Raw genomic sequence first — 13,909 nt, 5'->3', positions numbered from 1 at the left:
CGACGGCCCAGAGCCTCCGCTCAATTTCCCTGAGTCCGGCCTGGATCCCGGGACCCTTCTTCCAGAGCCCCCTGTGTGGTTTCCAAGTCTGCCCGGGAGGCCCGGAGCCGATTCGTACCTGCTTGGGGAGGGAGGGCGTCCCCGGCCGGCTGCCAGTCAATGAGATGGCATTCCTATCTGGCCGCTCCGGCTGGCCGGCACAGCGCTCCAGGACGCATGCGGCGTCTGCAGGAGCGTCCCGGACGGGGCGGGAAAGGGTCCGGCCGGGCGGACTCCCTTGGCCGAACCGACCCCATGCCGTGGCCAGCCACACCGTCTTCCGGCCGCCCGGCGCCGAGAAACGTGTCCGGCGGCGGCGCTGGGGGCGGGGGGAGCCGGGACGAGGACGGGCGTCCGGGCGCCTGGCGATGCTCCCTCGCCGGCCGCCGATCCGGATCCGTCCCGCTGCCGCCCGCGCCGGTTGTCGGCCGCCGCCTGGCGGCCGCCGCTTTTACATCGTTTTGCTCCGGAGCTCCGGCGCCTAATAGATGGGAAGCGATGCGGCCGTGGTGGCCGAGACGACGTTCCAGGGCGCCGGCGGAGTCAGCAGGATCGTCCCGGCCACTGTGGGGCGCCCGCGCCAGAGCCGTGTCCCGGGATTGGGCCTGCAGAACCTTGTGGAGGCGGCCGCTGGTGCCGTCGTGGTGAGGTTGGAGTTGCCGCTCGGGCGGGTCGACCAGTGCGTGCTGGTTCACCACCGCCACGGGTTCGCGCGGACTGGGACGGGCGGGATGGAGAGGGCACAGGCGGACAAACGGCCAACACATACCACAGCCTGTCGCGCGCCTCTTTTCATGTGTCCTGTTCGTCACTGGGGCCTCGGGCGTAGGTCCGTGGTGGTCCGGGTAGAGTGCCCGGGGCCCGGACCGCTGGAGGAGAGCCTCCCGAGAATTTTTTCCAAGTCCGCTACAGAGGTTCACGGATTGTCTCCCGTTCGCGCGGCCGGCCGATGGCGGCCATAACGCAGCGACTCCAGCGCCTGTGCGGCTTTGGCTACTTCAGTAATCCTGTTCTGCAGGTCGCCCAGAGAATCCCGGGAACTCGGGAGCTGGCGGCGATGGGGTCGTGTTATACAGCAATGGATATGCCGCAGTTCCAGGAGATCGCTGCGGTTGGCGGGCTTCTTCTGCTGCGAGTCGCGGCGTTTCTTACGACGAAAAGTAAGCGTTTTAGATCACACAACTATAGGTGGTATGCTTCAACAGCGCAGTGGTTTCTGTAAAAAGTTGCCGAGTTTAGACGTTTCCAAGGTTGTAAGCAATCGAGATTACACAGTCCTTGGGTTCTTGTTGAAGCACCGGCTTCATGTTGTTGCACTGGTTCTTGCATGACTAGGTGCTGTTTTACGATCTATTCGCGAAGATATTGGCATGCGGGCCTCGTGTGCCGTCTAGTTCACGCGTTTTTCTGTGGTTAACTAAAGTGGCCACAGTGTTTTGTGTGATGTGTTTTTTTTTTTCTGTTCCGTTTTTATAGCAGACGTTTTCGCTACTGGAGTTGAAAGCGGTCCTTCTCGAGCGCTTTTTTTTGCCAATACCCAGCATTTATTGCTTGGTATCTTTCTTATTGGCTCGATCGTTATTTCATTGTTGAGGTGTCATTGCGCTGTCCCGTGGGGCCATAAGGCGCGCCAGACGAAACAGCCAGACGATGGTCATGTCTATGACAAGAATGTCTTTTACATTTATTGTTACAGGTGCGGGGATCTGGTATTCGCGAAAGTTGAGGGTGGACAAGCATGAAAACGGGGAGCACGCAAGTGTTGTTCAGGCAAGCTGTTGTGCGTGAGGTTGTAGGCTGCGTTCATAGCAGTGAGCGCTTGGAGTGGCTTTCTTATGTCGTGCTTATCACTGCAGCAGAATCCCCTACTGCGTTTGGCGCCCTTGAGCGCCTTGTGGTGTATGATGTGGTGGGAGGTGGGGGAGAGCAACGCGCCCTCAATGAGAAGGCTGTTTTAGGTATCTTTGAAAATGTTTTACCCCTGTGTACCATCACCTGAAACATATTGTGCATAGGCGCTGGCTGTGTGTTATAGGCCAAGCTAATCTCTGGGAAAAGTGAGCTGCTTCAGTGCTAGCGCCACGTGGCGCACTTCTGTACGAGCTTGTCCCTCATTCTTTGAGTTCAGGGTGAAACTTGCCGGGCCAGGCAGCCGGCGTCAGATAGTGGGTCCATGTGCTCGCGTGTGCAGTTTTCTCATCAGTGTGTTTGTGGCTGGTGGCCCGTCCAAGAGTCCCTCACGCTGTCTTGCACCTCTCTGTCCACACCCTTCTGGTGCCACCCGTGCTAGCAGTGTGCGGACGCGGGATGCCTACTTTGGGCGTGTTCTTGGTGACGTGCTTATGGGTCAGTTGAGTGGATCTGTGCATGTGCTCTCCCAGCGCTTCCCTAGCCCCAAACTTCCCCTGTGTTTACTTACTACTGTATGCGTGCATCCCAAACCACTCGACACGTTGGGTGTGCCCCAGGGAGATTGGACTTGCTCCTTGGTGTTGCGCTTTTGGGCCAGGACTGGGTTGTGCTATGGACTGTTGGGCGCTGGGTGGCCGTTGAACGTGCGAGGGTCGCTCAAGGTAGGCTAGAGATGTCCCTGATCTTACATGCCTTGTAGTGTGGGTTGGCGGTTTCTGAATCCCCCACGTTCCCGTGTTTTCTTTGCACCTCTGCCGCCCTCCGTAGTCTTGTTCCCTGTCAGGCCAAGTCTTTGCGCCCCTCAGCACCTTACCTTAGCCCCAGCTTGCACGATACTTTCATTTTGCATTCCACCCCCAACGTGTATAGACGCTACTACGCATGTGGGAGTTGTGGATTTTGTGATGAGTGGGATGGCTCCTGTGGCGCCCTTTTCCTCAGTCTGTTGGGAACACGGGAACGAAGCGCTAATGCTGATATACCTGAGTTACTGCGTGGGCGTTGGCGTGAACTGTGCCTTCGCTAAGTTTCGTTAAGTCAGCAATGCTCCAGGGAGCCTCGTGGGCCGACCTTTGGCCCAGTGCCTGTCCCGGATTATGGGTGGTGCACCCACTTATTTCCCCCAATTGCTGCCTTTGACTGGGATTGTGCAGCACAGCAATGAGTTTTTTTCTCCTCCCCGAGGGTCTAGAGAGACAAGATACGTGTCTTTTAAGTCTAGGTCCCATGTACCCCAGCAAAATCTCAACTTCAATGAATTTTGTCATTAAGTCGGTTGCTAAGAATCCCTCCTTTCTGTCGGGTCGTATGTCATGTGTGGTGTGCTGTGTCCTACATGTTGTGGTGTGCCGTATATCCATATAAAGGATATTCAGCTATGATGTATATACTTCGAAGGCCACCGAGAGGAGCCTTATAAATGCACGGTTAGTGACGCACATCTGGAAATGCTCATACTGTATGAGGCAGGGTATGACGGGTAAAACTAGTAACATGATTACTGTTCGCCAGGGCGAGGGAAAAGGGTTGTGTGTGAGGAGCACAGATGATTTTTAAGGAAGTGAACTGTCCTCCAGGATAGTGGTTGACGGAAGCCGTTGTAATCAACAGTCTGGTGTAACTATAATGAGACACATAGACCAAGGTTAACACGGGAAATAAATGCATTCGTTCATGGACTGGTTTTTGAAAACTGGCAGAAGTCCGCTCGAATGGGAAGAATCGGGCAGGCTTGGGTGAATGGTATTGGCAAATGATACTTGCAGGAAAATGTAACAGGATCCGTATGTAACACCGTAAAGAAAAAATGGAAAATGTGTCCAAAGACAGGTTTTTGAAGCCCAGGTATAAGATTTCTGAAAAAGAACCAGGACATAATTAGGGGACCTGATCTTTTTTTCAGCAGGTTACCAAACCAGGACTGCAAATGCAGGAGAATGGGTTAGCAACTGGAACTGCCTAGAAATTGAATACACTCACCAAAAAGCTACGGAACAGTGAAAAATGTTGAGCTAACACGTGGGGACAAATTGTCTACTTTTGGAACTACGAAGTAAAACTTCAACTTGAGAGAAGCCATACAAAACTAAAACGTGAAGGGCGGTAACATCACTGATATTTAAGTGGCCCTGGCCCACAAGCACATGTAAAGATGGCTTTGGGTATTAGACAGGAGGAGGAGATGGACAAAAACCACAGTGGTGCTATTTCAGCTCGCCAAAAATGATGCAGAAAATTAGTGGTGTGTGGGGAGACCGAAACTCTTATCCTTTGCAGGTGGAAATGTGAAATGTTTCAGTCGTGAAAAAGAAAAAGCGGTTCTCCAAAGAACTAATAAAAATGGAACTTATCCTACGAACATTCCCTCCCTATGCTTGTAACCTAAAGTTAGGAAAGCAGGGATAGAGATAGTTGCCCACCAATGATCAACGCACCGCTATTCCCAGTAGCTCCGAATGTTCAAACGAGTGAATGGATAAACGAAATGTACATATTACACTGGAGTACTAATGAGCTAGTAGGAATGTAGTCTTTGATACATGCTACAAGAGGGGTGGAGCTTTAGGCATTACATACCGAGTGAAATGTAAGTCACAAAGACTGTCACAGAACGATAAGCCGCAGGGCTAAGAGGGCCTAGTAGAAGCTTCCACTGTTCTGTCTTAGAACAAGAGCCAGGAACAACAGACAGGATTGTATTTATGACAAGCAAGGAGCCCTGAACGTCAAAGCCAGAGTTAGAAACCAGACTGAGCGGCAGAGGAATGGAGCCAGTTCAGAAACAGAGAGGAGGTGCCAGGCCTGAATCCTGGAAGGCCCTGAGGTTCCATGCCTGGACTTGGAGGTGGCAGCAGGCTGGTATGGGTGTTCTGCCCCCATTTCTTCAGGGAGAAGCAACCACCCACACCAGCCAACTTGCACCTCTGGAACTAGAAAACTGGGCTTATGGCAAAAGGGGAGTACTTTTTTTACTGTGCCTCTCTTCCTCAAGGTTGCCTGTAGAGGCTGTCAATATTCCTGTGCCTCAGGCCGTCCTCAGCACATAAAGAGATCCTCCCAGCCTGGGAGGAAATAATTTCACCATTTGGGAGTAAAGATAACTTGAAAGCCCCACTCAGTGAGGGAGCTTAGTACAGAAATGGCTCCTATCCAGGCATAAATGGATCCTGGATACTTTCATCACTCTTCTGGGACTTACGTGGGTGTATGTCAGGAGAATAGGCCTTTCCTGGCACACTGCAACTATTTCAGCTCTGTGGTGGAGAGGTGGGCGTTTGATGTTCTATGTGACTTTGCCTTACTAAACAGCGTCCTCACCTGCACACGAGAGGGGCTTAAGAACTGGTGCCCCAGCATGTCCCCCTCCCACGAGCCACATGGGTCCAGGAATTACGTGCACCTCCCAGTCCTTACAACCAAAACTGTTGGGTGCCTATGGTCTATATACAGAACCTACCCCTGAGCTCTAGGGAATAGGGACATGAGTCTTACAAGGGATGTGCTTTGCTCACAAAAACGGGGGGCAGGGCTGTCAACCCTCCTGCATTGTCGAGAGGTGCCCCTTACACAAGCCATGGTATTTGCAATCCCATCATATCCAGGTGAAAGCTGGACAGTAAGAGAATAAAGAAAACTAAAGAAGTGTAACACCTTTGAATTGTGCTGGTGAGCGCACTATACGGTGGAGTGCCAAAAAGAATGAACTAAATCTGTATGGGAAAAAGTATAACCACAATGCTCCTTACAAGCAAGGACAGTGAGACTCTGTCTTATGCACTTTGGATGTGTTGTCACGAGGGATCAGTCCTGGGAGGACATGTTTGGTACAGTACAGGGTCAGTGGAAAAGACCACCCTCAATGAGGTGTGTTGACACAGTGGCTGGAACAGGCAACTCAAGTGTAATGATTGTGAGGATGGAGCAGGATGGGGCAGCGTTTCGTTCTGTTGGACATTGGGTCCCTATGAGTCAGAACCGACTTGATGGCACCTAACAACAACAGGGATAAGTGAAAGGTCACCTACAAAGGAGGGTGAATAAAATAAGCTTGGACTACTCAGGAGAAGCCATGCAGGCAAGAAGGGAATGGACGACTTGTACAAAGACTTGAAGGAAAAAAATTGCCACCCAACAATCATATGCAGCACAACTGTCCTGCAAATATGAAGGAAAAATTAGAATTGTATTAGGGTAAATTTTAGGGAGTTTGTAAAAACCAAAACTGCAAGAAATATTTAAAGGGAGGCCTCTGGGTAGAAAATGAATTTCAGGAATCGAACCAAGACTAGAGCAGAGGACAACCAAATGTCAACCCAGATAGGGAAATGAGGAAAAACCCGATTAAAAAATGCTGAAGATGGGCAGTGATGTCATTATGTAAAACAAAAACATTAAAATCAAGAGGGACTAAGCAATGTAGTCACAGATCTTTCCTATGGAGAGGAAGACAAGGCGAAAAACAGGTTTAAACTTTAAAAAACTGGTAACTATTTAGGTAATGAAGCGCTATAAATACAAAAAAGCACCAGGAACAGAATCAACCACGACTATGAGGAAAGGAATATACACTGAATGTAAATGGACTAAATATAGGTGGTGGCAATGGATATGGAAATATGATCCATCTATATGCTGCCTGTAACGAACACCTTAGAGACAAAAACTCAAAGGATGGGAGAAAATAGTTTCTGACAAAATAGGATTTAAAGTTAAATCCACCACAAAGGGAAACGAAAGTGTATAGTGATTAAAGGGACAATACACCAGGACGTAACCATATTTAACATTTATGTACCCAATGACCGGGGTGAAAGATGCGCGTAAAACAAAGTACTAGCGATGAAACTAAGCTGCACAATTATACTAGATTTCAACAGAACTTCCAGTGGACAGAACACCCAGAAAGCAGTGTTTGAAGTCAATTTATATCAATAAATGTGAACATACAAAAAGGGCCAAAATCATAGAATTTTCTGTACAGCTTAGCAAGAGAAGAAACCCTCAGGCTCCTGAACAAATCAGGTATTAGGGCAGAATTACATGGAGTAGAGAACAGAAAATCAAGGGAGTGTTAAGACCAAAAGTTGCTCTTTCAAAAAAACCAAATTGATAAACCGTTGTCCAAACTGTGAAGAAGTAACTTGAATAAGAAATGAGATAGGCTTTTATATCACAAGGGACCCAACTGAAATTAAAAGAAATCATACATTTGAAAACTTGGAGGGATGAATTTCTAGGAACACAGTATTTACATTAGAGAGTGAACACGTAATTAAAAACTCTCAACAAAAAAAGACTTGGCGTGATGAACCAATCTTTGCAAACTGGGAAAAAAGTTTTAGCTATGACGTTTCGGATGAGCATCTGATCCCTAAAATCCGGAACTTATATACTGCTTCTGGAATATAAAATGGTACAACCGCTTGGGAAATCGGTGGGCACTTTTTAAAAAAGGTAAAAATAGAAACCATAAGATGCAGCACTCCCACTCCTTGAAATATATCGTAGAGAAATAAGAGCCTTTATACAAACAGATGTGGACACCCCTGTCCAGTGCAGCAGTGTTTACAAAAGCAAAAACATGGAAGAAACCAACATGCCCATAAAGGGGTGAATGCGTAAATTATGGTATACATTCACAGAAGGGGAAATATTGATAAATATCAATGACGAATCTGTGAGACATTTCATAACATTGAGGAATCTGGATGGCATGCTGAGTAAATTTGTAAAGGGGCGAAGAGGTTATGAAACCAGTATTATAAGAACTTCAGAAATAGCCTAAACAGACTATTTTTTGAGGGTTTAGAGTGGGGAGGAAGAAAGGGAGAGGAGTTTTCGCTAGATAGTAGAAAAGACTATTTTAAAGGGAATACAACACACGATAAAGGAAAGGTCAGTCTTGAAATGTCTCTCCTCAATAAACCAAATGCTCCGCAGGCCTGCGTATCAGGGAAGGTGGGCTGGAGGACCATGGCTTAAGGGGACAACTAGGAGGCAAGTGGAAGAAGAGCAAAGGCAACGCCCCACGGCCGCGGAAACAGGGACGAGAGGGCACGGCTGCAGGGGGGCTTTGGATTTCCTCCCCCCCACTCCTTTTTTCTTGCTTTCTTCCCACCTCTCGGCCCCCGCAGCCCGGTAACCCTCCCTCCTCTCCCCGGACTCCAGGTCGACCAGGCCCTCTATGTCTCCCCCTCCCCATCTCCTGTCTTGGTGTCTCTTTCCCTCCCCCCTTCCCCTATCCCCGTCTCTCTGTCCTCCTCCCTACCCCTCCCTCCCTCCCTCCCCAGGACACCCTGCCGCCACCGCCACCAATCTAGCTAGCGGGACAGCGGCCCGCCTGACACCGAAAGAGAAGGCTGCTGCGGTGCGGATTCCCTCCTTCCGGCGGGGGCGATCGCCCGCCCCTGCGAGCCGCGCGTACTGTGAGCGTGGTGGCGCGCCGGCGCGTCGCGCTCCCGCGTAAGAGCGTAGTGGGCCCACATCGGAATGCCGCGCGGGCGCGTGGCCGGTGGGAGCGAGTCGTGCGGTCGACCCTATGTAGTTCGGGCACGCGCCCCCGTGTCTCGCGTGCGACGCGTCCTCCGGGTCTCGTGCGTGCGGGCGGGAGCGCGGGGGCAGGCGGGCGTGGGGGCGTCGCGGTCACCGTCCGTGCGCGTGCGCCGTCTCGAGCGCCTCCCGCTTTGGGGGGACGGCGGGCGCGCGGGGGCGCCGCGGGCGTGTGGCCGTGCCGCACCTTCCGCGGGGGCTTCCCCCCCGCGCGGCGCGGGAGGCGCCCGTTCGTTCGCGTCTCCCGCCCGCGGTTCCGGTGCGCCGTCTCTCCGTCCGCGCGCGTCGCCGGGCGTGCGTCCGAGCCCGCGTGCCGCCTGCCCGTGGGTGCCGCGTGTACGGAGCCGCGTCCGCGCCCGCTTCCCCGAGCGTCAAGTGCAAGCCGCGCGCGCCTAGTGGAGCGTACCCGCCCGCTCCGTGTATCGTGTGCGCGGGAGCGACGCGCGTTCCCGCGTGTTCCGCCTGCCCGCGTCTACCTCCGCGTCTCCCGAGCGTCCCGTGCGTGCGTCTGCTGTGCGCGTGCGTCTCCGCGTTTCCGCGTGCCCCGGGCGTGCGTCCGTGTCGCCGGAGGGCGCCGCCGCCGCCGCTGCGTGCGCGTACGTGTCCGCGCGGGTGCGCGCGTGGCCTCCCCGGTGCGCGCGCGCGCGGCCCCGTCCGTCCGAGTGCGGCGCGCCCTCTTCGGGATGCCGCGCGGGCGCGCAGCCGGCGGGCGCGCGAGTCGCGCGGTCGGGCGTACGTACCTCGTGCCCGTGCCCCCGTCTCGCCCGAGACGCGTGTATCGCGTCGCGCGTGTGTGGCGGGGGCGCCGTGTCCTCCGAAGCGCTGCGGCGCGGCCGTCCGCCCCGTCGCGCCCCTCCGTCCGTCCGTGCGGGTGGGCGTCCCGCTTCGGGGGGGGCGGCGGGGGTTGGCCGCGGGCGGGCTTCTGTTGGGGAGGTCCGCGGGCGTGTGCCCCTGAGGCCTACCTTCCCGTGTTTCGGCCGCACCGTCCGTGCGAGTCGCCGTGCGTCCGGGCCCCCCCCCGAGTGGGACACGCCGGCTGGCCGGCATGGTGCTCCAGGGCTCCAGCGGGGTAGACGGGATCTTCCTGGCTGAGGGGCGAAATGGCCCGGCTGGGCCGGACCCCCTTGGATCGGAACTTTGGGAGATGGGGCCAAGGTGGTGGAATAGGCTGACGCTTCCGCCTAGCTCTCTTGACGACAAAGACCCGGAAACACAAGCGAACGAGTATGTCTGCGACGAGCGGGGAGTCCTGACCGTCGAAGGCGGGCTTAGACGACGCACTGAGGGGCAGCGGCAGGAAGAGACCTTTCAGGGGCAGAGAGGGTTTACCGGCCCTGCCCCGCGGGGAGCCCTCAGGCACCATTCCCAGAGCGGCTGCTGCAGTGGGCTGGTACCGTCGTTCCACTGCTGTTCCGTCAGGGAGAAGCAGCCAGCCACACAGCCTGCTCACACCTCCGGAACCTGAGGAGGGCCCGGCCGGGCGGATCCCCTTGGCCCAACCGACCCCGCGCTGTGGCCGGCCCCACCGTCTTCCGGCCGCCCCGCGCCGAGAAACGTGTTCGGCGGCGGCGCTGGGAGGCGGGGGAGGGGGGCGGGGGGGGAGCCGGGACGGGGCCGGGCGTCCGGCCGCCCGGCGACGCGCCCTCGCCGGCCGCCGATCCGGATCCGTCCCGCTGCACTCCGCGCCGGTTGTCGGCCGCCACCTGGCGGCCGCTTTGATATCGTCTTCCCCCGGAGCTCCGGCGCCGGCGACACGCGCGGGAGGCGATGTGGCCGCGCTGGCCGAGGCGACGTTCCCGGACGCCGGCGGCGGCGTCGGCAGGATCGTCCTGGCCGAGGCGGGAAAGGGCCCGGCCGGGTGGATCCCCTTGGCCCAACCGACCCCGCGCCGTGGCCGGCCCCAACGCCTTCCGGCCGCCCCGCGCCGAGAAACGTGTTCGGCGGCGGCGCTGGGAGGCGGGGGAGGGGGGCGGGGGGGGAGCCGGGACGGGACCGGGTGTCCGGCCGCCCGGCGACGCGCCCTCGCCGGCCGCCGATCCGGATCCGTCCCGCTGTCGCCCGCGCCGGTTGTCGGCCGCCACCTGGCGGCCGCTTTGACATCGTTTTCCTCCGGAGCTCCGGCGCCGGCGACATGGGAGGCGCTGTGGCCGCGCTGGCCGAGGCGACGTCTCGGGACGCCGGCGGCGTCGGCGGGATCGTCCCGGCCACGGTGGGGCGCCGGCGCCAGAGCCACGTTCCGGAATTGGGCCCGCAGCTTCATGTGGCCGAGGCGGTGGCCGTCGCCGCCGCCGCCGCCGCCGCCGCCGCGCTCCCGGGTGCCGTGTTTTAGACGGCGCTGGACCGAACCGGGCCGCACCGAGACGGCGCAGGCAGAAGAACGGGACAAGGCACGCCCCGGCCGTTCGCGCGCCTTCCTTCGCGCGGCCCGGTCGTCACCGGGGCCTCCGGCGTAGGTCCGGGGTGGCCCGCGGAGGGCGCCCCGGGCCCGGGCGCGGTCCCGCGTGGGGTCCGGACCGTCGGAGAATTTTTTCAAAGTCCCGCTCCGGGGGTCCCCGGGCCGAGGTTGCCGCCCCCGGCCCGCCCCGGCCCGGCCACGGACCCGCGCGGGGCCCGGACCTTCGGAGGGGCCCCGCCGCCCGAGAATTTTTTCCAAGTCCCCCCTCCGAGGGTTCCCCGACCGGCCCGCGTTGGCCGCAGCGCAGGCGGCTGGCTCTGGGCGCCCGCGCGGCCCCGGCCAGCTCCGTCACCCCGTCCCGCGGGTCGACCAGAGGATCCCGGGAGCTCCGGGGGGGGGCGGGGCGCTGGGGGCCATGGGGTCGCGCTACGGACCGATGGCCGGGCCGCAGTTCCGGGGGCTCGCCGTGGGGAGCGGGCCCCTCCCGCCGCGGGGCGTGGCTTTTCTCTCGCCCAAAACGGGCGATTTGGGCCACCAGATTGGTGCTGACACGCTCTCCTCGCTGGGTGACTCCCGCTGAGCAGATGGGAAACCTGGACGGGTCCGTAGACGCCGGTCCACCGACGGCCCACGCCCTCCCCCGCTCCTCCCCGCTTGAGCCGCCCGCCTGGGGCCCGTGCGCCGGCTCTCGCGCGTCCAGATGTCCAGCCGCGGTGCCTCCCCCCGGTCTCCAGTGCCCGAGGGCGGCGTGGCACGGGCGCCGCGGGCCCTCTGACCCGCGTGCCCCTTGTCGCAGGCACCCGCGGTGGCCGCGGTGCTCGCCAGAGTGTGCCCCGCTCCCCCCCTCCCCCAGGCCCACGTGCCTCGCGTGTCAGGCGTTCTCCGTGTGCGGGGTCCTCGCGGCCACCTTTCCGCAGCCGGGGCGGGCGAGGCAGAAAGCGGGTCCTCTCCGGGGCTGTCCTCGCCCGCCTCCTGGCAGCCCTGGCGGGGGGGTCTTCTCCTCGCTTGTGCCTGGGCTGACCCGATCGATGTGGTGTTGTCGTGCTCTCCCGGGCCGGGTCCGAGCCGCGCCAAGACGAGGGACGGACATTCGTGGCGAATGGGACCGCTCTTCTCGCTCAGCGCGCGGGCCCCTCGCTCCTCCTCCCCGCCCGCCGGTGGTGCGCAGAGGGGCAGGGGCACGGAATCCGGCCCGACCTCGCTCATCTGCCCTCGTTCGCGGCCTCGCGGCCAGCGTCGGCGGTGGCGGGGTCCTGAGACCGAGCAGGACAGCCTCTGCTCGTGGCCCTGGTGTTCTGCCTCGCGTCGGGCCCTCCCCCGCCCCCCGCGGCGGGGGGGCTCTCTGGTCAGGCGCACCCGCGCGCCCCACCCAGGTGGTGCCGGTGCGCCTCGAGTGGCCCTTTGGCGGTGCCCCTGGAACGCTCCAGGCCGTCCCTCAGGTGCCTGAGGCCGGGTGGCGGTGCCGTTTCCCCGTTCCCAGCCCACCCTTCCGGTCACCGCTCACGCGTGTGGGCGTGCGCCCCTCGAGCCGAGAGAAATAAAAAACAGGAGTGCGGCCGAGAGGGAGAGAAAGGATGTGGAGGAAAAAAAAAAAAAAAAAAGAAGGGGGGTCGAGCGGGGTAAGACCTTTAGAGCACGCACGCCTCGCGGGAGGGTGCCGTGCCTGATCCCGAGAAGGCGGGGGTGAGAGAGGGGTGCGCGCGTGCGTGCCCGCCCCGGTGCCTGCCGAGACCCGCGTGAGGCAAGCGAGAGCGGAAGGAGGAGGGCCCGCGTGTTGCTTCCGCCGGTGCCGAGGGAAGTCGCCCTTGCGAGGTGGGGGCCCAGGCTGCGTAGCCGCGGCTGGGCCCCGGCGGTCCGTTGTTAGGCTCTGTCGTACCTCCTCCCCCCCGCGGGCCGCCCTAGAGCGCGGACCCCTCTACAGAGGGAGACCGGGGGGTGTGTTGGGCTTTTAGGTGCCCAGGCAAGCCTCGGGTGTGCGCGGCGCGTACCCGCGAGGCCCCGCGCGCTCGCCGGAGCCTGGCTCCGGTGAGGCGGGATGAGGCGGAGAAGCTTTAAAAGAGAAACGGAAAAAAAAAAAACGGACGACTCAAAAGGCGTGACTTTCCGAGGCCCTCGGTCGCCGCTGCGGTGCCCCACCCGTTCCCTCCTCGCCCGAGTGGAGGGTGGACGCAGCACGGAGCCGGGAGCACGCGCCGTCCCCGGGTGAGGCAGAGCCGCCGTGAGCACGAGGCGGCAGGCTCCGTTCCCGGCCGCAGAGGCCCACTGTGCCTTAACCCCCCCGCTGGTGCTTACCAATACCGCAGGCCCCCCCCGCCCATCCCCGGGGCGCCCTCGGGCGCCTGGCGGGGGCCCAACGTGGGGGGCGATGGGTGGGGACGGCCCGTCTTCGGTGAAGAAAGTCTTCTCTAGTCATCTCCGAGGGTGCCTTGGGGGTGCCGGATCCCCCAGCCGCTGCCCCTCGCCTTGCGCGCAAGCCACCGACCGTGGCTCGCAGGCAGAGCCCCCTCTCCTTCCCGCCCGGTGTGGAGGGAGAGGTCCGCCGGCCCCGCGGTGGGGCCGCGCGCCGCCCTTCGCCTGCCGCGGCCCGCGCCTCCCCCCTGCGAGTTGGGGGAGGGCCTTCGCCGGGCCAGCCGTCTGGCGCCGGGGTCGCGCGCGTCCGTGTGTGCGTGTGAGTGTGCGGCCCTCCCGTCGCGCGCCTGGTGCGGTGGGGCCGGGGGTCCGTCCGGCGGACGGCCCCCGCGCCGTTGTGTGCCGCCTCCCGCCCGCACCCGTCCCGTGCCGCCAGCGGTGCGCGGGTGTGCGGGCCCACCTCCTCACCCGGGAGCTTTCCCGGCGATGTGCCCCTGGGCCGGGGGGATGGGCGTGCCGGGGGCCGCCCCCGCAGCGCCTCCCTCGCCGACGTCGATCGACCCCGCCCCGCCCGGCCGGCCCGCGCACACGCCGTCCCCGGTCTGGGACCGCGAACCGGCCTCGCCGCGTTGGGCGTCGCCACCGGGCCTCCCCGGCCGGTGGTGT

This window comes from Loxodonta africana, unplaced genomic scaffold (genome assembly GCF_030014295.1).
Source record: "Loxodonta africana isolate mLoxAfr1 unplaced genomic scaffold, mLoxAfr1.hap2 scaffold_31, whole genome shotgun sequence".
NCBI classification, from domain to species: Eukaryota; Metazoa; Chordata; class Mammalia; order Proboscidea; family Elephantidae; genus Loxodonta; species Loxodonta africana.
This window is presented reverse-complemented; position numbering follows the sequence as displayed.